The sequence below is a fragment of the Hemitrygon akajei genome, chromosome 23 (genome assembly GCF_048418815.1).
Source record: "Hemitrygon akajei chromosome 23, sHemAka1.3, whole genome shotgun sequence".
Lineage (NCBI taxonomy): Eukaryota > Metazoa > Chordata > Chondrichthyes > Myliobatiformes > Dasyatidae > Hemitrygon > Hemitrygon akajei.
This window is the reverse complement of record NC_133146.1, coordinates 52,240,555-52,253,143: the sequence shown is the minus strand read 5'-3', so window position 1 is coordinate 52,253,143 and position 12,589 is coordinate 52,240,555.

The window sequence follows — 12,589 nt, the reverse complement described above, 5'->3', positions numbered from 1 at the left end:
CACAGCCTCAGCCTTGGCCTTAGTGCATCACAGAGTGGACTGATCAACGTGGAGCCTTGAACAGCCAGAGGCCACAGCCTTGGCCTTAAGTGCATCACAGAGTGGACTGATCAACGTGGAGCCTTGAACAGCCAGAGGCCACAGCCTCGGCCTTAGTGCATCACAGAGTGGACTGATCAACGTGGAGCCTTGAACAGCCAGAGGCCACAGCCTCGGCCTCAGTGCAGTGCAGAACCAAGTGACCATCACAGAGCAGCAAGTGAGTAGCCCGCTGTCACATGGCTACTGTTTTTGATGGGATTTAGTGGTTAGGTTACTGGATTTTTGATCTCAGAAAATTAGTTTGAATCTCACCAATCTAACGCGTGGGTGTCTCAGGAAGGCCATAGTTGTATATGTGATCATGAAATTGAGGGTACGATAGTCGTTACCATAAGGGTGGTACAGAAGCCATTCTCATTTCTTGCCTCTGCCTATATTTTAATGCCTGCATTGTTTCAGAGCTAAGGTTATTTTCCAAATATGTCAAGTCCAGGGAACTTAAGATCAAGTACTTATATATATTTGGGATCAAGTTGCTGGAATCAATAACCATAAGACTATAAGGTATAGGAGCAGAATTAAGTAATTTGGCCCATCGAGTCAACTCCGCAATTTCATCATGGCTGGTCCATTTTTCCTCTCAGTCCCAAACTCCTGTCTCCCCCTCATATCTCTTCATACCCTGACTAATCAAGAATTTATCAGCCTCTGCCTTAAGTATATTCAGTGACTTGGCCTCCACGGTTGCCTGTGGCAACAAATTCCGCAGATTCACCATTCTCTGGCTAACAAAATTCCTCTTCATCTCTGTTCTTAATGTCCCTCTATTCTGAGGCTGTGTCTTCTGGTCTTAGATTCCCCTGATATAGGAAGCATTGTCTCCATGTCGACTCTGTGGAGGCCTTTCAACATTCAATGAGTTTCAATGAGTTCACCCCTCATTCTTCTGAATTCCAGTGAACAGAGGCTCAGAGCCATCAAACGCTTCTCATGTGACAAGCCTTTCAATCCCTTCATAATTTTTGTGAATTACCATTGAATTCTATCCAATGTCAGCACATCTTTTCTTAGATAAGGGTCATAGAACTGCTCACAATACTCCAAGTGAGTCCTCACCATTGCTTAATAGAACCTCAATGGCCATGAAAACAGCAGGTGATAAATAGTCAACAATAATCTGGTTAACCTGCAAACTCAGAGAAGTACATTTGCCTAACAAACCCAGTCTGGGATATACATGACTCCAAAGTCACCAATATGGTCTACTCTTCACTGCCTCCAGGTTAGAATGGACAATAAAGACCAGCTTTGCCAATAACAACCACAACCCATGACAAATACAAAAAAAACAAAGCCATTTTAAGAAGCAAATCTGCAGCTAAGTACAAGAAAGGAACAGGAAAATACAGAAAAGGAGAAAAAGCGTCAGCTTTTGTATTAACAATGAAGTTAATCTTTTAATGACGTCTTGTGTAGGCACACGTATTTTCTCACAGTACAATATATTTTGGATTTTTCTCTGTACAAAGCCATCTGCTGTGAGCAGTATTCTCCCTGCTGCGTCTGTCTGATGTAATCAATATCCTCCCACACACTCCATTCTTGTCCGTCTTTACTCTGAGATTGTCGCAATTGTTTAAGGTTGTTAATTTCTTGACTTTTAACTTCTAAATGACAGCCATACAGACAAAATGAATTTGCAAGCATTGCAAAGTGAAGTTTAATATTTGCAATTATATTAAATTTAAAATGAAACCAATTACTAGAGGCAAGAGCGTGGCATGGGAATGAACAATTCAATGCTTTAGACAATGAGTTTGAAAATGTATATATAATTAAAGCTTTGCATTTCTTCAGATTGTAGAAATAATATTTTAATTTATGTTTATCCATTAAAGAGTTTCCTGGCACACATCGTAAACTAAGCATTATCTTACCTAAAAATAATCTGACCCATTGCTGATCCAATATAGTTATTTTACCCAATAGTCATATAGGATGCATATTGAAATTTTAAAAAATCTATATAATTATCCTGAAGTATATGAAATATGCTATATTCAGTAGTTTCGACTAATCATGATGGGAAACAGGATTGCTCGTATTTATTCACAAGCATCTGCCTGTGATAGAAGGAAAGATTCATTACTGCCATCTCTGTGATGGCAGTGCCTTCAATTATCACTATTTTCGTAGGTGTCAGTGCAGTGTGAGAGTCTCAGCAAAGCCACATCTGTATATCTGTAATAAATTTTAAGGTACAAGAGATATTACCAAAGTAGTGTGATGCCTCTGAAGTTGTTTTCATTCTTTGTTTCAACCAGTCTTTTGTTGCTGACATTGTTTCATAGCTATGGTAAATTTCAAAATTGTTAAGTCCAGAGATGCCTTTGCCTTTGTCAAACTGTCTGCTTTAATAGGAATACCCTCTCAAATAAGAGTATGAGCAAAAATAAAATTAATGTGATATAAAGGATATGGAAGTGGCTTTTATCTTCTGCAGTTGGCTAACAATGAGGCAAGAAGAGTCATCGCTTCCATAGCTGCTGGCCGCATTGTACATTTTCACTTACTCTTTTTCTTCTCAGCCGGCAGAGAGTGCAAATAAACTCAGTATCTTGCTATCCTTCAAAACTACATTGGCATCCTATGTATGTGCAGCATCCTGAATTTCAGGCTGGGCAAAGGTCCTACCTGATTCATTGGGCTCCTGGGCCATCACCGGAAGGCTACAGTAGATGAACTGCGTGAGAATCAGAATCAGGTTTAATATCACTGCCATATGTCGTGAAATTTGTTGATTTGCAGCAGTAATACATTGCAATACATAATTATAAAAACTCTAAATTATAATAAGAAGTATATATATATAAAGAAAATTAAATAAGTAGTGCAAAAAGAGAGGAATAAAAGATACTAAAGTAGTGTTCATGGGTTCATTATCCATTCATAAATCTGATGGTGGAGGGAAAGAAGCTGTTCCTGAGTCTTTGAGTGTGTGTCTTCAGGCTCCTGTACCTTGTTCTTTAATGGCAGCAATGAGAAGAGGGCATGTCCTGGGTGATGGGGATCCTTAATGATGGATGCCACCTTTTTGAGGCATCGCCTTTTGAAGGTGTCCTGGATGCTGGTGAGGCCAGTGCCCGTGATGGAACTGGCAGAGTTTTAAACTTTCTGCAGCTCTTCCAGTCCTGCGCAGTGGCTCCTCCATACCAGATGCTGATGCAACCGTTTAGAATGCTCTCCCTGGTACTTCTGTAGAAATTTGCGAGTGCCTTTGGTGACATACCAATTCAACCCAAACTCCTAATGAAATATAGCTGTTGTTGTGCCTTCTTTGTAATTGCATCAATATTTTGGACCTCAAATAGCTCCTCAGAGATATTGACACTTGAAACTGCTCACCCTTTCCAATTCTGATCCCCCGATGAAGACTTGGGTGTGTTCCTTCAACTTGCCCTTCCTGAAGTCCACAATCAATTCCTTTGTTCTTACTGACTTTTAGTGCAAGGTTGTTGCAGCAACACCACTCAACCAGCTGATCTATCTTGCTCCTGTCTGCTTCTTTATCACCATCTTAAATTCTGCCAACTATAGTTGTGCCATTGGCAAATTTATAGATGGAATTTGAGCTGCACATAGCCACACAATCAAGGGTGTAGAGAGAGTAGAGCTGTGGGCTAAGCCTACATCTCTGAGGTGTGCTGGTGTTAATTGTCAGCAAGGTGGAAGTGTTATTTCCAACCTGCGCAGACCGTGGTCTCCCAGTCAGGAAGTCAAGGATCCTGTTTCAGAGTGAGGTACAAAGGCTCTAGTTTTGGAACTTGTTGATTAGAACTGAGGGTGTGATTGTGTTGAACACTGAACAGTAATCAATAAACAGCATCCTGACAGTATTGCCATTGTCCAGGTGACCTGACGCCTTGTGAAGGTTCACCCTCTTGATAGATGTTCTGACATTGGTCTCCAAGACAGAGATCACAGGGTTAGCAGATGCTGCAAGGATTCACAGAGGTGTAGTTTTATTCTCTCTTTCAAAGAGTACGTAAAAGGTGATGAGCTCATCTGGGAGCGAAGCGCCTCTGCCATTCATGATGTAGGTTCCACTTTGTAGGAAGTAATGGCCTGCAAAGCCTGTCAGAGCTGACGTGCATCCATTTCTGTCTCTAACCTCAATTGGAATTGTTTTTTCATCCTTAAAATAGCCTTCCATAGTTTGTATCTGGACATTGTATATTTCTGGATCACTGGTCTTGAATGCCACTGATTTAGCCCTTAACAGACTCTTGATCTCCTGGTTCATCAGTGGCTTTTGATTTGGGCATGTCTGGTATGTTCTCGAAGGCACACACACATCTACACAGGTCTTTTTGAAACTGGAGACAATTGTGGCATATTCCTTCAGACTCAAAGACGAATCCTTGAATATTGTCCAGTCCACTGACTCAAAGCAGTCCTGTAGGTCCTCCTTCGCCTCCCTTGACCATACCTTAATGGTCTTCATAACTGATGCTATGATCTTTAGTCTCTGCCTGTAGAAGTACAGCCAGATGATCAGACTTTCCAAAGAGTGGGTGTGGGATGGCATGGTGAGCATTCTTGATGGTGGTACAACAGTGGTCAAGTGTGTTGGCTCCTCTGGTTCCACAGGTGATACGTTGATGGTAGTTCTTCAGGGACTTCTTCAAGCTGGCCTAGTTGAAATTTCCCACAATGATAGGGAAGGCATTAGGGCTTGCAGCTTTGTGCCTGTTGATTGATTACGTTGCTCAGTTCCTTTGGTGCCTGCCTGTTGTTGGCCTTCAGTGGAATATACACTGCTAGCAGGATGATGGTGCAAAAACTCCCTTGAGAGATAAAATGAATGACATTTGACCGCTGGATATCCCAGGTCAGGTGAGCAGGACTGAGGCAGAACCACCACGTTTGTGTACTATGATGAGCTAATCACAAAACATATTCTACCTCCTGTCTTTACGGAGAATCTTGAAGCCATCAAGCTGCAGTGATGTATCCGAAATGGCAGGGGGTAGCCATTATTCTGTGAAGCAAAGTACACAGTAGTCCCTGTTATCCGTCTGCTACAGCAAACTTGCTCTGAGGTCTTCCATTTCGTTTTCCAGAGAAGGTACATTTGCCAGCAGAATAATTGGGAGTGGGGCTCAAAAGCTTCTGCATTTCAATTGTATGTGTGGTGCCCACTTCCTTTTCTTTAAAAAGGGGAACTGCACTTGTGACCCGAGTCTGCTGCCTGAGGTTCGTCAATTGTGAGCACAAGTCAATGGGGTGACTGATGTAGCAAGCCATGTTGTTTTGGTATTGATGATCTCTTTTGATGTGTTCATTCCCATTGTGTGACTTATATTCCTGCTAGGAATGCTCTTACAATGCTTCTAATGGCAAATTGTGAGGAGGGACTTCTATGAGAAGATGAGGAACATAAGCAGTCATGTTGCTTAATAAGATCAAACGTCTGCTTCATGTTGCCTGTTCTCTAAGGAGCTTTCATTTAAGCATGGGATTGAGAGCCAGTAGAAGAGTTGAAAGTGCATTAGGCAAAGTGATTACAAATACAGGAAAGTGTATCATTGTAGTCAACATACCAATCATAGTGAATAAGATGATGTTTCAACTGGAGAAGCTTCATGAGTTCTTCCTTGTTGCTCAACTTGAAATGTTTAATTGCTACAATGGGGATTTACCTATATGGCTCCCATAGGAATTTGCTTGCACTTTTCCACTCTCCATAATTTCAACTTGAAATTCCATAAATGTGCACATCCCTGGCTTTGAATATTATTCCCTCAATGTATCCCATTATCTGTCAAGCTGACCAATATATTGTAATATGCATTACTCTCAACTGTATTGTCTACAGGGGTAAAAAGCCAACATTGATAATGGACTACCCTCCCCAGCCCAGAACATTTAAGCTCTTGATCATTGTTTAAGCTTGCAGATCACAGGATATTTTGTGCAGAGTACTGAATGGGATGCCAGTCATTAGGAAACACAGAGATTTTGCTGCATTCAGAAATCTGATGGTGGAGGGGAAGAAGCTCTTCCTAAAATATTGAAAGTGTATCTTTAGTCTCCTCCCTGATGGTAGTAATGAAATAAGGGGAACATACTGGGTGATGGCAGTTCTCAATGATGGATGCCACCTTTTTTCAAGCATTGCCTTTTGAAGATGCCCCTGTTGCTGGGGAGGATAGTGCCCATGACGAAGCTGGATGAGTTTTCAACTTCCTGCAGCTTTTTTGAGGCATGTGCAGTGGCCCCTCCAGACCAGACGGTGATGCAATCAGTTAGAATGCTGTCCATGGTACGTCTGTAGATGGAGTTGATAGAGTCTTTAGTGACGTACCAAATCTCCGAAAACACCCAAAGAAATATGATGAGTTGTCTTCATAAATGCAAGCAGTGACTAGTGGGGTACCGCAAGGCTCAGCGCTGGGACCCCAGTTGTTTACAATATATATTAATGTAAATTAATAAATATATTAATGATTTAGATGAGGGAATTAAATGCAGCATCTCCAAGTTTGCGGATGACACGAAGCTGGGCGGCGGTGTTAGCTGTGAGGAGGATGCTAAGAAGATGCAGGGTGACTTGGATAGGTTAGGTGAGTGGGCAAATTCATGGCAGATGCAATTTAATGTGGATAAATGTGAGGTTATCCACTTTGGTGGCAAGAACAGGAAAACAGATTATTATCTGAATGGTGGCTGATTAGGAAAAGGGGAGGTGCAACGAGACCTGGGTGTCATTGTACACCAGTCATTCAAAGTGGGCATGCAGGTACAGCAGGCGGTGAAAAAGGCGAATGGTATGTTGGCATTCATAGCATGAGGATTCAAGTACAGGAGCAGGGAGGTTCTACTGCAGTTGTACAAGGCCCTGGTGAAACCACACCTGGAGTATTGTATGCAGTTTTGGTCCCCTAATCTGAGGAAAGATATTCTTGCCATAGAGGGAGTACAAAGAAGGTTCACCAGGTTGATTCCTGGGATGGCAGGACTTTCATATGAAGAAAGACTGGATCAACTGGGCTTATATTCGCTGGAATTTAGAAGATTGAGGGGGGATCTTATTGAAATGTATAAAATTCTAAAGGGATTGGACAGGCTAGATGCAGGAAGATTGTTCCCGATGTTGGGGAAGTCCAGAACGAGGGGTCGCAGTTTAAGGATAAAGGGGAAGCCTTTTAGGACTGAGATGAGGAGAAACTTCTTCACACAGAGAGTGGTGAATCTGTGGAATTCTCTGCCACAGGAAACAGTTGAGGCCAGTTCATTGGCTATATTTAAGAAGGAGTTAGATATGGCCCTTGTGGCTAAAGGGATCAGGGGGTATGGAGAGAAAGCAGGTACAGGGTTCTGAGTTGGATGATCAGCCATGATCATACTGAATGGCGGTGCAGGCTTAAAGGGCCGAATGGCCTACTCCTGCACCTATTTTCTATGTTTCTATGTTTCTATCAATATGTTGATCCCAAGATGGATCTTCGGAGATAATGACACCCAGGAACTTGTTTGTGGATGGAAATGCACATTGCACAGCTCTAGTGTCAGCAGTTGCATGTTCTGATGTTGAGAGAAAAGAAACATCAGATGAGCAAACACAATCCCAGTTGGAAATGCCTAAGCCAATTGCAGGATTGGTGTGATTCCACCCAGAAATAATGACGATTGCAAGGTACTTAGGGAAAAGAACAACAATATCTGAAGTAGCAAAGCAGAGTTTACAGCACTCTGTGAGGTAATTCTAGACTGAATGATCTGCATTTGCAACTGCAGTTCACTTCATAAGTGGTTAACAAGAACATAAAATACATGAGAGCATCTCTGATACTTCCACAGATTTATCCAATAAAATATATTGGCAGAGTTTAAATGGTTGCCTTACAAAATCATTTTCTGAGGCAGAATTTTGATTAAGGATTCAGCATGCTAATAGATCAGATTTCAGAATAATTTCAAAGATGAGGGGAAAAAATCCATCAGCATTAAAAATATGTATGATGCTCATCATTCTGCTTCATCCCCAGAAATACATGTCTTATACTTCAATCAACTGAGTTCACAGACTAAAGCAGTAAGACTTAGTAAGAATGATAAGAGGGAAATGCAGAGACGGAGAACAGTAAATGTGTTTCTGGAGAAAATGGAAACCAAGCCTCCGTGGTTTCAAAGTAACCAAAGATTACATCGCATGATCTCTTGCTGCCAAGAAAGCAACAGAACCTATCACTAACATCATTTTTAACTAAGGGCTCTCCTGGAGCTGTTATTCAATATGATAAACACCCTACAGTCTAATCATAAATCATTACTTGATAAATCATGTTCGTACAGGTAATTAACATGCTGCTCCTCACCTCATCTCTTTTGCATCTGCAGAAAATTTCATCATAAATTATTTAGCACAACCTCAACATCAGGTCTTCGTTGGATAAGAACCAATGTTGCAGACTTGCCAGTTTTCAAGCATATGTATTAATATCTCCTCCATCTCACACAAGATGGTCTAGAAAAGTAGGATTTGCATGAATGTTTACAGATTGCAGATTGCTTTTGTGTGTGGGTTGGAAATCATATGTCAGTTAGATACTACATCGGCCAGCGCAGGGAACCAAGAGAAAAAAAAAGCCACATTTACCTTTTACATTTCTTTTGCACTCGTTAGTAATTTTAAATCCAAAACTTAAATTAACGATGCCCAGTGACTGGGTGAAGCTAGTCTGTGTACATTCTGAAATTGTGAACACTGGGAATTTTGGAGGAGTTGTATGGAACAAAGAAAATATTGCTGGAGCTGCAATGGCTTCTATTAAATTGATTAGCCAAGGTTGGATGATGGAGGACAGTCATTGGAACATGTGTTGTGTAGTCAACCATGTTATTATAATCAGCATTTATTTTATAGTTCTCAACATTCAATTTTAATTCTTCCACAAAGAAATTTTCCAATGCATATTCATACATCACTGTCTCAGATGATATGTATGGCAGAAACTTAGAATTAATCTAAAGCCCAGATATAGATTAACACTATTTCAACAGGTAGCTGAATTCAGGACTGAATTTTTAAAATTTTGGATGAAAAAGACAAAATGTTAGATTCACCATGATCTATATTCTATGGGTTTTATAAGATTGCAGGGGTTGTTTATGAGATCATAAACATCTGGGATCAACGATAGCATTCCACATGTTTTCTATGGCTTGCATTGGTGCACAGTTTAATTTGCAACTCATGAGCAGCACAACTCGTAGGATGAATGCGTGCATTTTCAATGCACATTACATGCACAGCCAAGCCTGAAATGCAGAGTCTGCAGGAGTGATGTCAATCTTTGTGCAGTTGAGGCATGTCATAGTTCATTATCAAAGAATGTACACTGTGGAGCATGTACAGGAAATTGAGTCTGAACAGTACAAAGAAGATCCACAGCTCTGTAATTGAAAGAGACAGTAATGTGGTTGGTGCAATGTCTTTACAGTGCCTGCGATCACCCATCGGGATTTAATCTATCTTAGTGTTTTTTACATATTAGTGTATACTTATTGTGTTTTTTTATTATTAATACGTTTTTATCTTATTGTGATATTTTTGTACAGCATCAGACCCAGTGTAACATGTCTTTTTTCATTCTCCTTTATACTTGCGTACTGGAAATGACCTTGAACAATCTTTAACCTTGAATCCTAGCGCTTTCTGTACGAAGTTTGGATGTTCTCCCTGTGACTGTGCAGGTCTTCCTCCGGCTGCTCTGGTTTCCGAAGACGAACGGTTAGGACCAGTGAGTTGTATGCACGCCAGAAGTTCATCCAAGAAGCTGAGGGCTGCTGCCAGCACAACCCTCTAACTGTTGGTCTTGATGCAAAAGTGGATGCATTTCACTCTATGTTTCAATATTTTGATGCACATCATAACTGAAGCTAATCTTTTTTTCTTTGTCTTTATCTTTAAAGGGACATTCAATAGTCCAACTTGTTGTGGATTGAGTTATAGCTGACTTTGTACTGTCTTGGTCATGTCACTTTTCATTTCAAATATGGTGCTTTGGTAGTGTTCCTGCAGATCTCCAATATGATTAGGAGTGGGACAGAGTGCAGAAAGAATGCAGGAGGAGTAATCATGATAGGGATATAAGAAACAGAAAGGTGTATGTTTACAGTGAGAAGGAAGAGTTTTGAAGAGGAATTGAAGGGTAGGATCTTTTTACGCCAAGAGTGGTTGATAATCTAAAAGATGGTGAAATCGGATGCAATTATTATACTTTAGGCAGGTACTTAAATAGGCATGGCATGAAGGATGTAGTCCTAATGTGGGCAAATGGATTAGTGCAGATGGGTAGAGAAGTTTGACATGAACATGGTGAATGAAGGGGTTGTTTCTGTTTTGTACAGCTCTATAGTTTTGACTATAAAAGTCAAGAAGCTCATTTGCGACAAGATAGAAGCAAAATTCATTTCTTTCCTATTCTGTTGAGGACGGTAGTTACATCTTCAAGAGATCAAAAGATTCCAGATTGTTTCATGCCATATCCTGTACACAAGTGCAAGGAGAATGAAATAATTGTTACTCTAGATCCGATGCAGCATAAGATTATCATTACAAAAGATAAAGATAAAAAACACAATAATGATACTAAAGACCCATAAAAAATACAAATACATAAAATAGCTTATATACATAGATTGATTGTATGTCCATAAAGTGACTCTAGATTGTACATAATAAATGACAGGAAATAATAGTGTTGATCAGTCTGACTGCATGGGGAAAGTAATTGCTTTTGAGTCTGGTTGTTCTGGCATGGACGCTCTTCCCTGATGGGAGTTGGACAAACAGTCCAGCTACACGATGAGTGGGATCTTTCATGATATTACTGGCCTTTTCCTGGCACCTTTCTGTATATTGATCTCGATGTCATGTATGCCGGTGCCAGTGATGCATTGGGCGGTTTTGACTACCCATTGCAGAGCCCCCCTGTCTGCCACAGTGCAGTTTCTATATCAAGCAGAGATGCAGCCAATAATCAGAGTTGTGGTGACAGGTGGCAGTTTTTCATCCCACCATAGGTACCTGTACACCGAAACATTCTAGGATATACAGCCGCACAACAGTTGCTCAAAATGTTTGCCACAAATAAGGCTGATAATTATACAAAGCAAATTTGAACAACTCTTCACTACAAATCCACTTTTAGTACCAGTTCTCTGTCCCACCAGGACTTGTGATCCTCTCACTTCAAAGACTAGTAATCTTCTCACTAACAGAGGTAACAGAGAGCTCAGTTATCTGTAGCACTCAATGAATTCTCCTGTGAAAGTAACTATAAATTAGGCAAACTGATTAATGTAGCCATGAACTGCAACATTGGCCTCATTGCCCAGTTGTCCTACTACTGTGTATGTGCAGTGGTCTTTTCAGCTTCCTCATTTTACTTCTTTGTTTTTTTTTTCCTGAGGTCATTTTGATCTCACAAAGGCCTTTTTAGTTATAGGAAGTTTATGGTGCTATGGTAGCATAGTGGTTAGCACATCATTATCACAGCACAGGTGATCCGGGTTCACTTCTGCCACTCTCTGTTCTCCTCGTAACTGTTTTGGGACCCTTATTTAAGAAAGACTGCTGGCCGGTGGTGTAGTGGTATTTGCACTGGACTTCGAGGTGAGAAGCCCTGGGTTCGAATCAGGCCGGCTCCTTGCAGGCTTTCCATCTTTGCTGGGTTGAGCATTGAGCTAGCAACTTGGCCTCACAAAAAACACAAATGCTAAAGAAATGGCAGGGTTGTTGCCTGATGCACCTCAAGGCGCGGAGGGGAATAACAAACAAAATTTAAGGAAGGACAGAACAACAAACAAAATTTAAGGAAGGATGTGCTGACATTGGAGAGGGTTCAGAGGAAGTTCACAAGGAATGATTCCGGGAATAAAAGGGTTATCATACGAGTAGCAATTGAAGGGTATGAGCTTGTACTTGCTGGAATTTAGAAGAATTGTGATGGGGAGGTGGATTTCATTGAAACCTATCAAATGTTGAAAGCCCTAGATAGAGTGGAGAAGATGTTTCCTTTGGTGGGGGAGTCTAGGACCAGAGGGCACAACCTCAAAATAGAGGGACATCCATTTAGAACAAAGATGAGGAGGAATTTCTTTAGTCAGAGGGTGCTAAACCTGGAATTCATTGCCACAGGTCGCTATGGAGGTCAGGTCATATGGAGCATTTAAGGTGGAAATTGACAGGTTCTTGATTAGTCAGGGCGAGAAAGGTTATGGAGAGAAGTAAGAGAATGGCAGTAAGAGGGAAATCATGGAGCAGACTCAATGGGCCAAATGGCCTAATTCTGCTCCCATGTCTCATGGTTTTGGTTTCCTCCAGCTGTTCCAGTTAATATTCTAAAAAGATGTACAGATTAGTAGGTTAATTGGTCACATGGGTGTAATTGGACTGTGCAGGCTTATAGGATGCAAAAAGGCATGTTACATGTGCTGTATCTATAAATTTAAAAAATAGTCGTGGGAAATCCATCTT